The sequence below is a fragment of the Stomoxys calcitrans genome, chromosome 1 (genome assembly GCF_963082655.1).
Source record: "Stomoxys calcitrans chromosome 1, idStoCalc2.1, whole genome shotgun sequence".
In the NCBI taxonomy this organism is placed as follows: Eukaryota; Metazoa; Arthropoda; class Insecta; order Diptera; family Muscidae; genus Stomoxys; species Stomoxys calcitrans.
Window position 1 is genome coordinate 106313151 of NC_081552.1, and position 14145 is coordinate 106327295.

The window sequence follows — 14145 nt, forward strand, 5'->3', positions numbered from 1 at the left end:
GTCGAGTGTGAACATCTTTACCACCGGTAAAATTGCCATAAGGCAATAACAACCAGGACGGTAAGGTGACGAACAGTCATGCAGTGTAAGAAGGAGATTAACGCCTTCTCTAAGGATGGCAAAATCCGCATCGTTTTAGTGCCGGGCCATAACGGAGTAAGGGGAAATGAAAAGACAGACGATTTGGCGGTGAAGGCCAGAGGACTGCCGCCAATAAACTTGGTTAACCCGAAGCTTTTTGGGTCGACGCAGACCGAGTTAAGGGAGTGGAACATAGAAACGGTCGCTAGGACGGCGAAAGAGCTATGGGGGCATCCAGATCGTGAAAAGACGAGGCTATTACTGAAAGGAAGCAAAAAGGAGGTCAGTATAGCTATTGGTATCATAACGGGACACATAGGACTACGAGCTCACTTATGTAAAATCGGTGCTGTAAGTGATAGCATGTGTAGGGCATGCGGGGAAGATGATGAGACGTTGGAGCATTTCCTTTGTCATTGCCCGGCTTTGCGTCCAACAGATACCGGTACTTAAGTGGAGACACAATATCAGACATGAACCAGGCAATTAAGGATTTTGTAAGTAGCACGGAAATCTTAACTTAATTTTTTTTCAGAGGTTGCTTTATAGTTTTTAGAGCGCACAACAAGCCGATTACTAGCTTAGGTGTATTTCCATAGTGGCATGGGGCGGATTAATATCTGCACCCTCTTTTCAACCTAACCTAAGGGCGCGGCTTGCAAAAAACATAGTTTCTGAATGGTATACATTCGCCTTTTTCAGCAGACGTTCCATTTTTCACTTCGTTCCAACGACTGATATGTTGGGCAGTTACTCACGGCTCTGCAGTTTTTGTTGTTGCATACAATTAATTTTTTTATCACCATTATGAGAGTAAATAAATGCTCTCTTACTTTTCTTTGGTTTATTGTTGTTAACACCACCGCTGTAGGAGGATAATTCTTAGCATTGACTCCATCGTTAGAAGTGGGAGCAGTTGGTATTGTACTGGCTGTTAATCCAACACTGAATAACCAACTGTCAAATTCGGTTTCTAGTTTTAAATCATAAGCTGATGTTTTATAGTTGTCCATTACATTTGATACGAAAATGGGAGTTTTTACAGGAATTGTTGAAATAATAAAGAATTATTCATCTCATCTGGTAAGTTGCCGTTGTTAAAAGTGGCGATTAGACTACGGACATTTATCGCAAAGTGAGTAAGTGTTTGCAAATTGTTTTCATCTACCTTTGGCGATGAATTTATTCTTTCTTTTATAAAGTTCCACATCTTTTCAGTTTGACGATAGAGCATTCGAAGCACATCGATGACGGCAGAGATATTTGATGGATGGATAAGCAAATGCTGTACACTATGAAGCGCTTAACCCTTTAGAGACATTTGGAGATGAATTAAGTTCTCGACCTCCAAAAAGCAGCAAGTTGAGGTGGACCATTCAAAAGTGGAAATAAATAAAGGTCAATTTCCGGCGTGCCCGAAAAATATTGGTAAGTCCTTGGGAACGGATTGTCCAGCATTGATGCTGCTTTGTTGTAGATGATTGCTGTTATGGAATTGGGATGTGCTATTAAAACTGTTCGTTTGGGTGTGCATTGAAGAAGAAATAGGTGCTTGATAAATAAATAATTGTGTATTTTCGGGATGATTCTGATTGGCTGCACTTGCAACAGGTGGTGGAAGTTGTGTTGCAGTGCTAAAATTGGAATTTGTAGGTACATTTATGAATGTTACCGCATTGGGATGAAGCTAAGCATTTTGCGAATGCAAAAATCTTTGTTTTCCACTATTGGTGGTAGCTAGCTCTACAGCAATCTGTGCAGTATTGCTTATCGATGAAGTTGCAATGTTACCAGCTGCTGGGCACAGGTTAGTGCAATTTGGCAGTTCTTTGGGTTCCACTTTCACTTGTTACTTTATTTTGGCTCGTCTCACAAGTGTTTTCATTATTGGAGTTTCGTTCTGCTAAACTATAAGGCATGTCCAACTAAGACGTTTCTTCAATCAAATGTGCGGACTGCGCATGTACACCATTGTTGTTGGTAGATATTAAGGCTGATTCGGTTTGGTAGTCATGATTGGGAAGTTGATTGACCCAGTTTTGAACGGATTGAGAACCAATTGATGAATTTTCATTAACGGTTGCAGCTTCCCGCAGAAGATTATATTTTTTATTTAGAAATTCCAAATTGAGATTTCTCTCTTCTTCAAGACGCTGTAGTTGTATATGAATACTATGTACATGAGACTGGCGCGAGACAGCAGAGAAATGGCTTCCGGTACTATGGGTAGGCGAAGGTGGCCCCCGTTCTGCACAGTCTGGACAGAGGCAAATTTTATGAAATACTCTTTTTGCATCCCATGCAAGATGACATGTTTGAGTCAGGGAGATTTGTGATTGACCCTTTGAAATGTCGTTATTCATTGTACTTACTGCAAGATTGGCAAAAATATTGATGCTATGGGTGAGTAAGATGGAGACGAAGTATCTTAAAATTTTGAGAAGGCAATTGGCCACACCTAGCAGTTTTCACGGGATTTTGAATAAAATACACCAGTTCCACAAGAGACTTGATTTATTTCACAAAGTGCATTTATATTAAAATTTCACGTACACTGAGGCGGCAGCCCTTGCCGATGAAGATTCCATCGGGTCAATCCGGTGCGTACAACCGGCTGCCATGGGAACAACACATGCCACAGCATGCCACAGCAATAAAGTCAAAAGTAGAAACAAGGTCCTCAAGTCACTCGCTGGCAGCACTTGGGGTGCAGACAAAGAAACCTTGTTGACTACGTACAAAGCAATTGGCCGGTCTGTGGTAAGTTATGCAGCGCCAGTGTGGTCACGTCAACTTTGTGACACGCAGTGGAATAATATTCAGATCTGTCAGAATGCCGCCCTCCGAACTGCGACGGGCTGTCTCCTTAGTTCTCATGTGGACCACCTCCATCAGGAGACAAAGATCCTACCAGTGCGAAGACATAACTACATGCTGTCTAAGCAATACCTTTTGGGCTGTTATCGCAGATATCATCCAAATCATCATCTTGTGGATAGATACCCACCGCCCAGAAGCCTTAAGGTAGATCTACATGATCTAGAGCGTGAGGTCCAGCACTACAAGAGAGAACCTCTAGATCAAGCGGCATATCAAGCGGGTCTGAACAACATTCATGCAGACACGGTAGCAGACGCGTTAACTGGCTACCGGGTGAATGTAGTCCTTGGAGAACGACCGCCACCCATTGCACCCGAAGAAATCGACCTCCCCCGGCAAACCAGAGTGGTTCTGGCTCAATTACGTTCCGGCAGATGCAGCCGCCTCAATTCCCACAGAGCTAGGATTGATGCCGACGTGCAAGATGTATGTCCCGATTGTAACCAGGGACCGCACGATACACGTCACCTGTTTAACTGCCCGGCCAGACCCAGATCCCTGTGGACGCACCCCATCTTAGTCGCGGAGTTCCTGGGTCTTGACACTCAACAAAATCAAGCAGACAAAAGATAGTACACAATAAACTGCTACAACAACAACATATTAAAATTTCAACATTAACACAAAAATATTAAAAATACTTTTGATGAAAACGCATTTTTCACAGGATACGACGGGACTCACGGAGACACCGTAATCTTGGAATAATGAGGTTGATCGAAGGTTTATCACAACGGAATATATGGTCAAGAAAGCCTTGAGGAGCTTCAAACCTTTTAAGTCACCCGGACCTGATGGTATATTTCCGTGACTACAGAACTAAGCGGACTACCTGGCGCTCCATCTGTCCTGTATTGTCATAGCGTGCCTGGGACTTGTAAATTGCGGGTGCATTGACCTAAATATAAGGGAGAACGCGGCACAGGGCATGCCAAAGGGGGGCATTTTATCGCCACTCCTTTAGGTGAACACCACAAATAACCTATTACGGATGCTGACTGAGGAGGGATTTGAACCCGTCTGCTAGGCAGACGATGTCATAATACTTCTTAGGGGTAAGGATCTGAACCAGCTATGCAGCATATGGCATATGACTGGGCTAGACCCAGAGGTCTCAATGTTAACCCAGAGTAGACTGAATATGCCTGTTCACGAGGAAGACGAAGATGGGCCAATTTGACGCACCACGTTTCCTCAATTAAACGATTTCGTTTAATGTTGGGCACTATGTAGACGGGACGTAGGCTTGAAATGGGGCCTGAATCCGTGAATAGTCCACTGGCTCAAAGAAGGGTGATTAGACCAATACTTACCTACGCCTCAGTAGTTTGGTGGACTGCTTTGGAGAAAAAGTGCAACGTTTGGACCATACAACAAGTTCAGAAAACATGTTATCTTGGCATAGCCACTGTGGCTATGATACTTAAGGCGATGGGATAATGCATTGAGGATGGGAGCAGCTTATACAATCGCGGTATAATCGAGGCGACGATAGGAAACCTGGAAGGAAGGCTTCCGATCGGATACCTGAGACGACACTTGAGGTCGAGTGCGAGGCACTGCTGCCATCGGCACAAACTTGGACTGACAGAACACCAGTAATGCCGTCTAGAAGATCGTGATATACGGATGGATCAAAGCTAGGGGAAAGTGTGGGCCTGGGAGTCTACATTGAGAACCCAGGAACTGAGATCTGTTTTAGACTGCCTGACCATGATATGATCCTGCAGACAGAGATCCGGGCGAATACGAAATGCGTGAGGTGGTGTGGTACTAACGCAAGGACGTCGAGTGTCAACATCTTTACGGACAGTAAAAAGGCGATAAGGGCAAAAAACAACCAGGAATTTAAAATCACGAACAGTCTTGGAGTGTAAGAAGGAGATTAACGTCTTCTCTGAGGATGGAACAATCCGCAACGCAGTGAAGGCCAGAGAACTCAGCCATGCATGGTCATTGCACCCCCCAAAGAGGTACACTGCGGGACACCGTTCGGACTCGACTATAAAAAAAGGTCTCCTATCATTGAGTTTAAACTTGAATCGGAAAGCACTCATTGATGTTTGAGAATTTGCCCCTTCTCGGTTCCTGGTGGTAATGTTCTTCATAAGGGTAAAGTTCTCATTAGAGGAGGGATGGCATCTCAGACTTTTCGACTCAAATATGGATATCAAATTCGTGATGCACTCCCAAATCCCTTTACTTTGAGCCCCATATTGCCATGGCCGGTAAATATCAACCTCTGGAGGGTGTTTTGGAGCTGGGGCGGCCAACGACACTCTGCACTGAAAATAGATATAAAATTCGTTCTTTATTCCCAACGGAAATGAAGTTCAGTATAGGCGGTGCTTTAGGGCGTACCACAAAACACTTGGCCGAATCTTTACAACAATATTGTTTTGACTCGTTGGGTCAATTTGTATTCTGAATCATCTTATTGTGCAATAAGATGAAGTTTTAACATTTCGAACACAAGTGAGGCCAGCACGCAATATTCTCTTCGTTATCTTTGACACAAAAACCAATTCCTGGTTTAAAAATTTTTTTGAAAATTTCTTTTTATTTTTTACACACTTCTTTATTTATTGTCAACAAAATGCTGTAGATGTCTGTCCCAAAATTCCTACAACTCATTTGAAAGTAGGGTCTGCTAAATCGGGTTTTTTTGAGAAAGCACAATTTTATTTTTTTTTTTTCTTGAGAGAAATGTAAAGAATTAGTTTAAATCGAAGTTACAAATTTATCGAGCAACCCATAATTCTATTTTAACACTTTAATTTAGTTTATAAGTTAAAATATTGAAAAATTTATGATTTTTAGAAAAAAATTCAAAAAATTAAAAAAAAAATGTTTAACAAAATTTGGGGGTTGGGCGATAAATTGTTAAATGTTTCAATTTTTAGCTATATTTCGTTCCAATTAGCACAAAGAAACTTTCACCAATTTTCACAATTTTTTTTTTTTCTTTTTTTTACATTCCACTTTTTTCTCACTTCTGTCCCCCTGTGCGGGTCACTTTTAAGTTTTTTCGGATCGCTACAACGCTTTTCTATTAGTTAACAACAAATTTTAATTATTATACCACCGACGGATGGGGGTATATTCATTTTGTCATTCCGTTTGCAACACATCGAAATATCCATTTCCAACCCTATAAAGTATATATATTCTTGATCAGCGTAAAAATCGAAGACGATCTAGACATGTCCGTCCGTCTGTCTGTTGAAATCACGCTACAGTCTTCAAAAATAGAGATATTGAGCTGAAATTTTGCACAGATTCTGTTTTTGTCCATAAGCAGGTTAAGTTCGAAGATGGGCTATATCGGACTATATCTTGATATAGCCCCCATATAGACCGATCCGCCGATTTAGGGTCTTAGGCCAATAAAAGCCACATTTATTATCTGATTTTGCTGAAATTTGGGACAGTGAGTTGTCTTAGGCTTCGATATCCTCCGTCCATTTGGCTCAGATCGGTCCAGATTTGGATATAGCTGCCATATAGACCGATCCTCCGATTTAGGGTCTTAGGCCAATAAAAGCCACATTTATTATCCGATTTTGCTGAAATTTGGGACAGTGAGTTGTCTTAGGCCCTTCGACATCCTCCGCCAATTTGGCTCCGATCGGTCCACATTTGGATATAGCTGCCATATAGACCGATCCTCCGATTTAGGTTCTTAGGCCCATAACAGCCACATTTATTATCCGATTTTGCTGAAATGTGGGACAGTGAGTTGTGTTAGGCCCTTCGACATCCTTCGTCAATTTGGCCCAGATCCGTCCAGATTTGGATATAGCTGCCATATAGACCGATCCTCCGATTTAGGGTCTAAGGCCCATAAAAGCCACATTTATTATCCGATTTCGCTGAAATTTGGGACAGTGAGTTGTGTTAGGCCCTTCGACATCCTTCGTTAGTTTGGCTCAGATCGGTTTAGATTTGGATATAGCTGCCATATAGACCGATCCTCCGATTCAGGGTCCTAGGCCCATAAAAGCCACATTTATTATCCGATTTCGCTGAAATTTGGGACAGTGAGTTGTGTTAGGCCCCTCGACATCCTTCGTCAATTTGGCCCAGATCGGTCCAGATTTGGATATAGCTGCCATATAGACCGATCCTCCGATTCAGGGTCCTAGGCCCATAAAAGCCACATTTATTATCCGATTTTGCTGAAATTTGGGACAGTGAGTTGTGATAAGCTCTTCGACATCCTTCGTCAATCTGGCCCAGATCAGTCCAGATTTGGATATAGATGCCATATAGACCGATCTCTCGATTAAAGGTTTTGGGTCCATAAAAGGCGCATTTATTGTCCGATGTGGCCGAAATTTGGGACAGTGGGTTAAATTAAGCCCCTCGACATACTTCTGTAATGTGGCACAGATCGGTTCAGATTTGGATAAAGTTGCCATATAGCCCGATCTCTCGATCCAAGGTTTTGGGGTCATAAAAGGCGCGTTTATTGTCCGATTACGCCGAAATTTGGGACGGTGAGTTGTGTTAGGCCCTTCGATATCCCTTTTAAATTTGACCCAGATCCGTCAGGTCCTACTTTATGGACCGTCCCATAAAGTAGCATTTATAATCCGATTTCACTTAAATTTTACACAGTGGCTCATGCTAAGCATTTCGACATCCGTGTAGTACATCGTTACAATCCATTTAATTTTAGATATAGCTACTTAAAAGACCAATATTTTGTTATACGCAATTGAAAAATGACTTGTACTTATAAGTATTTGGTCCAAATCGGAAAATATTTCGATATAGCTGCTATGGGGCATAAGGTATGCATTTTTCACCGGATTTTGACGAAAGGTGTTTTACATATATACCCGAGGTGGTGGGTATCCAAAGTTCGGCCCGGCCGAACTTAACGCCTTTTTGCTTGTTTTTTTTTTTTGATATGCGTATTATTTTTTTTTTTTTTGTAAATATGAACCGAACTGATTTTATTTGTGTGTTGATATTTTTGTTTATGTTGGCCGTCCGTCCATACGTGTTTGCATGTACCTTTTTTTAAACACTGTTTCTCTTTTTCTTTTCACTGGTGGATCACTGGTAATGCGTTGTTGCAAAATTCCTTTTATGTTTCGGTCACTGGGTCTTTTTTATTTCACAGAAATTTTGTTAAACTTTTTACAAATTTTTATTTTCTTAATAATTAAAAAAACACTTATCTGGTTCGAAGGACCAAATGTTTGGGATCAATCTAAGGATTTTGCCTTTCGGAATAAAAAGAGGGAGAATTAGGTGCTTAAATTCAATGTTTGGTTAATTGTCTATTGTATTTGTTGTTCATTCAATCTTTAAAGAGTTTATTACAATAGATATAAGTAGGCAGTATAATTGAATTATGAATTGTTGTTAGCTTTAGTTAAAAATGTGGATATAGAATTAATTATTTGATTTTAATTAGGATAAGTTGAACAATTTTTTTTAGTTTAAGTAGCCAAATTAAGATTTTAATAGGGGAACAAATTAAGCTTAATTTTAATGTTAGGCAGTTGTGCAATATTAGGTCATAACTTTAATTGTGGCCCGTACTTTTGGTGGTGGTTAGTGTTGTGAGTGTCCCGCAATTTTGACTGTTGTTTATTTCTGTGTTGGGATTGTGGGTTGCTTTTAGAATTTGGTGCTTCAGTCTGTTGTTGTTGTGTCATTTGTGTCTAAAATATTAAATATATTAGTTCACTGTTTCAAAGTTTTTTGTTTCAATGTTCACTTTAGTTATATATGTTTGTATGTATGTTCACTGTTGGTTCACTTGTTGTTCACTTCGAGGGGGGAAAGAGCACGATACGCGGGTTTAAGGTTTCAAACGAGACTGATCTTTTTCTGGTTGTTGCTTGTCACTTAGACCCCGCGAAAACGGTTGACTTTCCAAGCGACAAGCAACAATTCCAGGTAAACAAATGCGCCGACAAAAGGAAACAGCGATTAACAAATAACATCGATGTACAGTGGGTCGTGTGCACACTGTCTGCACATGGGTACACACGGCTCTATGTTCAAGCGTACTTTGAACAAAAACCATTTAAGTTGACGAGACTATCAGCTATGGAAGGACTAAGCCATGTTCCCAAGAGCCATATAATATCAATGCCTGATCCTTCAAAAATATAATATTAGCTGATCATGGTTATATGGGGTTTAAATAAAAGGTATTTGAGAGTAGACTACGAATATGAAAATAAAATTTGTGTACAACTATCTGAGTTGCGTTCCATCCCCTAAAACCACCCCAAACTGGTTAACTGAACAATCATGACAATGTGGTGATCGAGTGATATATAGTTTAGGTAGGGTACTAACCTAACATACAAACTTACAGAAACTGAAACTTTCACAGATTGTGTAGGTTGGTCTGGAAGGAGTAATAGTCTATATAATTTGTTGATATCAGAAGGGGGCGGACCCACTCCTAAAAGCCGGCCCACCCCAAAAAAACGCGGCCAAATAGGATTTTTTTTTGAATATGGTAGTGTGGGGTTCAATGGAAAGGTATTTAGAAGTAGAACACGTATTTGGTATCCGCTTTTGGGGCTAAATGCCCAGGTGTCCGACACACCCCAAACAGGACATACTTACCGAACATAGCAAAATAAGGGTGGACGGACTCGTAGACTTTTGGAACCAGAATTGGATACCAAATCCATGTTCTGCTTCCTTTCTTATGTCCGGCTTGTGAAGTGTTTTGGGAATGGAGGCCCCAGATACTTTGACTTGATAATTTTATTAAAATGTTCGTATTCTACTCACCACTAACTTTCATTTGAATCTCATATTATCATTATCAACTAATATGCCTGTTTAAAGGGGGGTTTAGGGTTGACAGCTCCCTAAGTACTTGGACTCAATTTTGATATAAAATTCGTATTTTACTCCGAAATAACTTTCATTTGAGTTCCACTTAAATTTTTAGGTGTTGCTTTTGGAGTTAGCGGGAGGGACCACCCCCTTCCCGATATCAAAGATATATGTAGCCTCTTGCTCCTTCCAGACTGTATTCGTAATTTATTCTTTAATATCCTTCACCTGAGTCCCATATTGCCATGATCGTCCAATATGCCTTTTGAGGGTGTTTTGTGGTCGCTACTACCTAGGTAGCGACCACAAAACTCAGACTCAGACGTTTTCGTCCATTGTGATACCACACAGGAACAGAAGAAGGAAGATGCCTTCTAGTTCCTACCGTTGAACCATCCAGATCGCTTTAAAAAGCCCAATAACTTGCGAATGTTCACATCCGCTAAATCAGACAGTTTCTCAAAGAAATGAGAACCTAACGTGGAACTCCTTCTGACTGCTAGTGCGGGATACACACCCAGAAGGTGTTCTATAGCCTCTTCTACTTCGGTGTCCTCACAGTTTCTGCAAAAGTCGTTGCTGGCAACCTTCAGTCTCTCAGCATGTTTTTCGATTAGGCAGTGACCAGTCATGACGGACACAATGATTGAGACGTCTGTTCTAGCCAATGACAGCAAAGTAGTAGACCTCTTCAAATCTAGATGAGGCCACATAGTTTTGGAATGCTCACAGCCCCCTCTTTGTGACCATCTACCAATCGTTGTTCTTCGGGCCTGGTCCTGAAAACTTAGCTTACTTGTCGCCAGATTCAAGTATCCATGGAATGTGTTGGGTAGTTCCTAGTCTCACAAACTCATTCGCTTTACAATTCTTGCGATATCTCTGTGGCCCGAAACCCAGAACAGGAGAATTTCGCAGTGTTCAGCCATCTCGTTGAGAGATCTGCGACAGTCGAGGGCTGTTTTTGTGTTCCGAAATACGTTCTCCAAGGATTTAATGGCTGTCTGAGAAGATATTTATGCCAATCGTCGTAATGACGTTATATCTTAACCATTCCACCACTTCTTTAATTGCAAGGATCTTAGCTTGATACACTCTGCAGTGGTTGGGTAGCATTTTCGATATGACCAGTTCCAGATCGTTTAATTTGGAACCATCCGTATAGAAGTCTATGTAACTTCTGTTACCAGGGATATCGCAGTTCAATCGGTTCTATCAGGAAAAAAGCGGCTCAGGTAGGGTGTAATCCACACTGAAACATCGGATATTGTATCAAGGATAACACAGTGTCCATAGCCGCCACATGTCCAATGAAAAAGCTTCTTGAACCTCACGACAGTGGTCGCTGCAATTTGTCTAGCCACCATGTCCAGAGGCATAAGATGTAGCATTAAATTCAGTGCATCAGATGGTGTAGTCCTCAGTGCGACTGTGATGCACAAACAAGCCATCCTTTGGATCCAGTTAAGTATTGAGCGGTAGGAGGACTTTTGAAACGCCGTCCTCCAGACCACAACACCATATAGCATAATAGGTCTGACAACTGCAGTATATACCCAATGCATGACACGCGGTCTAAAACCCCAACTTTTGCCATTGACTCTCTTGCAGGTGTATAGGGAAAGAGTTGCCTTTCTTGGCTTTTCCAAAATGTAGGATTTTAAGTTGAATTTTCTGTCCAGCAAGGCACAAAGGTATTTTGCGCTTCCTGTAAATGGAACATTCTCTTCTCCCAATGAGACAGGTTCCACTTAGGCAACTTGTATCTCCTGCTGAAAAGAACTACTTCTGTCTTGAACGGATTTATAACCAGACCATTTTCGGTAGTCCACTTTGCTGTTGCACGTAGATATGGTTTAGTCCAGAGACTTTGTTCGTCTATGGCTCCTGAATTAAGGCAATATGAATATTGCATTTGCTGATTTTCTCCATCAGAGCGTGTGTAACATTTTCGCTCGGGTGTATCAACGAGTAGTTACGGGGTTTCCTCACTTGACGTTGTCCATACATTCTCTGACTTCTGAATATACCCCACCGTAATAGGTCTCGAGGACAGAATCTTCCGTAGCCTAGAGGCCTCAGATGTACCCTCGACGGAGCTGCAGAATTCTATCCAGGATGTTTTCTGAGTCTTTCTCAGCTCGCCCTTATTTCTTCATAACTCAGCCTTATAGATGTCCCAATCGTGTAGTGCTCCCGTGTCTTTTGCTCTGTTGAAGAGTTTTTGGCGGTCCTTCCTTAGATCGACCAGCTCTGGGGTCCACCATGGCGGTCGCTGTTTGCCCCTTGGCTTTGCACTAGGACATACTGATACAAGCCAGTCATTCAGGGCCTTCGTGATCCGCTTGACCACCATGTCTATATCCTCCGTAGTTTCCACTTTCTTTTCTGGTCAAGAAGGAAAAGACTTGCAGAATTTGTGCCGAAATTTATCCTAATCCGCCTTACTTCTGTTTAGTCCAGGGACTACTTCTGCAGTATTTTCTCCAAGGGTGAAACTAATATAATGATGATCAAAGAAGCTGTGGTCATCCAACACATCCCAGTCGCATATTCTTCCACTTATATTTTCCGATACAAAGATAATATCTAGTACCTCCTGCCGGTTCCTGGTAATAAAGGTCGGTTTATCCCCTTTATTACAAATCGCCAGATTGCAACTTATAATATATTCGATAAGCAGCTCACCTCTTTCGTTGACATCCAAACTTCCCCATATCTGGTGATGTGCAGATATTGAGACTTGAGAGTGAAACTTGTTTATTTCAAGGCTGGCTACTACTGAATCTTCAGTACTTAGCGACGGAAGAAGAAAAACATATAGACTGCTCTTTGCAAGAATACAGGCTCTGTGTCTCCCATTCCCCGTACCTTTGAGTAGTTTACACACCTGTTGTTCCTGGATAAGAACCACGTAAATTCCCCCGGCTATCAGGATGACCTTTAACGCCGTAGAGGCGGCCTTACAATGGTGGAGATTTATCTGCAGAAACCGGACAATAGTCAAGATTCAGAAATCCACCACTGTTGTGTTAGCCTCGTCTACTGATTCCACCAGGAGTTCATGAGCTTCCGTACGCATCCAGGGGCAGATGAGAAAGCTATGGAACCACTCTTCCTCAGCACACCGGACACCTTGGTATCCAAGCATGCGCTATTCGTCGAGAAGGAATATCTTCCTTCTTGACAATATCTAGTGCCGCAACTGGCCAGATCTCACCAATCTTTTTTAGCGCACAATGATACATTTCAATTGAGCGTTGATCCCCGAAGCCAATTAGTCTGTATCGACCCCGATACCAGCCTACATCGTCACAAACTGGAGGAGACCCAGGAAATTCCGCAAGGACAAGGGAGTATACTGATGACAATCCCTTGACTATCCCTCTCCAATTCTTCATAGGTATGCAGCCCTGTTCTTCTCCCTTGTCTACAATGCCATCACCAAACTGTTTCTAGCGACATTAGCAAAGGTTAATGGTCATCTTACTATTGTTCGCCCTAGTCCTTTTAGACATGAGATGCCCTCCAGGTGACCGCAGCCTTTTGGCTGACAGCAGTGCAGTTTCCGAATATATACGTGTAGTTTTTGTGGTAGCCTGTGCGGCAAATTCCTGAGTCCAATTTAGGAAGTCTATCGCTATTAGTGAGCGTCTAAGGATCATTCGCACTAAGCCTCTAAATAAACCTAAGGGCGATGTGTCTTCTATCATTCCATTCCAATATCTTAAAGAGGGTGTTGGTTTGCCGGGAAAGGCCGATGGCCTAGGAAATTAATAGGCATGCAATGAAAGAATAGGTTCGGCCTTGTCTTTAAAACTCAAACCAGGTGTCTTCGTCAAAAGCCCCCGCTGACAAGCCGTCAGCTAGTGGAGCCTGAAGCAGCCGCTCCACCAGTCGAGGTTTCCGTAGCGATAACATGCTGCGGCCTGATACCACCACCTTAGCTGTTGGGTCTTTGGTGTCCATTCTAAGCCTACTCCCGGGCTCTAGATTTACCGCTTCACTGGAAACAGACGCAAATCATCAACCGCCTAATGGATACCTCTATAGCAGCTATCCTTGAGTGACTTAACTTACGAGTTACAGGAAAATTCTTACGGAGCGAAATAACAAAACGTCCGCTCCACTCAACGGCTCAAACAAGAATCACCGACTACCTAATTACTTGGACCCAAATTCATACTGTTCTCCCAAATACCATTCATTTATAGCCTCTTGCTCCTTCCAGATCAACCTACACAATATGTGAAAGTTTCAAGAAAACGGTTTGGCCGTTATTGAATCAATACTGAACAAACAATTTACAAACCCGCTCCCAAATCTCTGTTATTAAAATCTCACATTGCCGTTTATATTCGTTTG